This window comes from Gopherus flavomarginatus, assembly GCF_025201925.1.
Source record: "Gopherus flavomarginatus isolate rGopFla2 chromosome 13 unlocalized genomic scaffold, rGopFla2.mat.asm SUPER_13_unloc_2, whole genome shotgun sequence".
NCBI lineage: Eukaryota > Metazoa > Chordata > Testudines > Testudinidae > Gopherus > Gopherus flavomarginatus.
Window position 1 is genome coordinate 3,632,248 of NW_026114610.1, and position 2,734 is coordinate 3,634,981.

General features: G+C 56.0%; 1 non-coding gene across 1 annotated transcript; it reads right to left on the reverse strand.

The window, feature by feature from the left end:
• Positions 1-1,209: 1,209 nt before the first annotated feature.
• TRNAS-UGA (transfer RNA serine (anticodon UGA)) lies at positions 1,210-1,291 on the reverse strand. Its single transcript has one exon. It is a non-coding gene; the product is annotated as a tRNA-Ser (tRNA).
• Between the last annotated feature and the right edge of the window lie 1,443 nt (positions 1,292-2,734).

The window sequence follows — 2,734 nt, forward strand, 5'->3', positions numbered from 1 at the left end:
CCAGCTCTGAAGGAAGCAGGACTTTCAGCACGAAGGTAAAACTGTAGCAACACAACCATGAAGAGACTTAACCCCTCAATCTCCTGATCTTAAGTCAGACACCTTAAGCATTAGGCCACATGGTCAGGGGAGAAAAGCCTCCTCCAAGCACTTCTTTAGAAAAGGCAGACACTGTGTTTCTCGGGTCTTCTACTGAGCGAGGCCGAGACTCTCTGGGCACAAGATGTAGAGTTCCCAGTGACACGTGAGAATTAATTCTATGGAGCCAGGTGCAGGACTTTGGCAGGGAGGCTCAGGCATGGGGGAGTGGGGTGCAGTGAACAGGCTGGCTGTCTAGGTGAGGAGATTTAGTGATCCTCAGGTGCAGGAGGTAGGAAGAGGAGGAGGAATTGGCAGTGGCCGTGGAGAAGAAGAGGAGGGGTGGAGGCTTTTAGCAAGCCTGGCTAGTTCAGTCAGTAGAGCGTCTGGCTCTTAATGGGAGAGGCCAGGGTTTGAGCTGCTGTCCAGGGAATCAGCTTTTAAGTTGCCTTGTGTGCCAGGAGCCAAATGATTCCTGATGGTGCCCAGAGCCATGGGTGGGCCAGAGAGGCTGAGACTTGTGGCACCTGCCCTGTGGCAGGGATCCTGGCAGCTCAGACTCAGGGAAGGCTTCTGCACTCAGAGCCGCTGACTTTGAGAGTTCCCGGGCAGTGCTCAATGCCTGCTTCACCTCAAGCCTTGCCCGCAAACCATCAAATCTCTTCCCAACCCACCCTGCCCCACTTCTTTCTCTCCTCACTCCTCCAGCACACCCCATCAATGGCCGGCGGGAGGCACTGAAGGAGAAGAGGAGGAGCTTGTCAGCCAGGCCTGCTAACAGGTGGGAGGTGCAGGGGCAGTGGTGTTTGCTGGGCACCTTTTTTTTTAACTCTGTTGGTTCTGCAGCCCTGTAGCACCCATGGAGTCGCTGACTTGGCTCCTTTCACACGCTAGAGAGAGGAGCAAAATCAGGGCTATGGCTGATCTATGGGGCATCAGGTGAGCAGCAGCATAGGCTTCAGGTGCTGAGAGTTTGCCTGACACCTCAGGGACACAGTGCAAGGTGGTGTCCCAGGGATCTCTATGAAAGGAGTAGAACAGGACTCACTTGGTTGGGGAGAGAATTGAGAGTGCCTCAGGAGGTTGTAGAGAGGTATTGCCCGGGTTAGAGACGGGCTAAAATACTGGCCTTGCTGTGAGCAGGATTTGAACCTGCACAGGTGAACCTTATTAGATTTCAATTCCAACACCTTAACCACTCAGCCATCATAGCTGTGAGTACAAAACTGCCCCACTGCCAGAGAAACTGGTAAAGAAGCACAATGCTCAGGCGTGAAGTCATCTGAACTACAGAATTCCCACCGCAAACCTGGCTCCCAAAGCACAGGGGGGATTTTGGGTTTGTTCTCCTTGCTTAGCCATGTGCAGTCACACAGAGAACACGTTTAAAAGTCTCCCCTCCCACAAAGCGGGAATGGGAAATGATTCTCAACTTGAAGCTTAATGTGAATGAGGATGTCTGGGCCACAGGGCCAGGGACTGGCCTTTGCTATAGAAACCAGTGACATGTGGAACCAGGCTAAGGAAAATGTTTCCTGGAGTCAGTAACTGGAATAGCAGCAGTATTGTGCAGAGAAATGTCTCACAATAGGAGTCAGCGCACTAGTGGTTCAGTAGCAGAAGTCACAGATACAGAGCAGGGAGGTCTGTGGATCGGGAGTGAGGGGCACTGGCAGAGCAGTGAGAGGGGAGCCCAGGGCTGGGATAACAGGGGCTGTGGGTCAGGACAGGCAGTTCTGCGCAGAGTGTTCAGAGGCGCCCTGTATCTGCCCTTTCTCTGCACCGTCCCTGCTCCCAGAATGCACCAGGCCCTGGACTGAACTCTTCTCCGGCACGCTGAGCTGGTTTCGTTTGCTGTGATCCTGTTGGATGGGTGGGGGGGAAGTGACAGTCCCAGCCCAGAGCCAACGCCCCCCTGTCACCGAGCACCCTTGGCCCCGGATCCACCCAGCCTAGTAGAGAACTCAGCAGGGCAGGTCAGCCAGGAGCTGTGCCCTGCCAGGCACTCAGGGGCATCTACCCTGCAGCTGGGGGATCTCCCCAGCGTGGCCATGGGAGCTCACGCACTAATGGGGTAGCGGCAGCAGCCACGTGGTGGGTTGGGCTGGTGACCCGGGTCCATCTCCTGGGGTTGGCTGGGTTCATGCTCAGGCGACTGGCCCCAGTCACCGGCCGAGCCCCCCAGCCACGCTGCTGCTGTTAGCGCTCTAGCCTTGGGTGGAAGCTGCTGGCTGGCTGGACTCTGAGGTTGTATCCCGCACTAGGGGAAACCCTCCGGCCTGGAGATTCGTTGCCGAGATTTCTGGGAGCTGCCCATCCCCATGGCTTGTGTGGCTGCCCCCCGGGGCCCAGCAATGGCTCTGGAGGGCGAGTCGTGTCACCTGGGGGGAGGTGATCCAAGCAGTGGGCAGCCGGGGGGTCTGACTTACTGATAAAATTGGTCTCTTCACTCCATGGTGCTCGGCGGCCTGAGTCCATACTGACACCTCCCAGGAACAGGTCAGGGTTGAATGGGGTTAGAATTTCCCTCCAAAGTGATCTTAGGATCTGATCCTGCAAGTCCCCCATGTACCTAGTACAGAATGGGTCCAGGCACCTCACCCACTCCAGTGCTGGTGTGTACAGCAGAGAATTGGAAGCGGCAAATCAGGGGGTC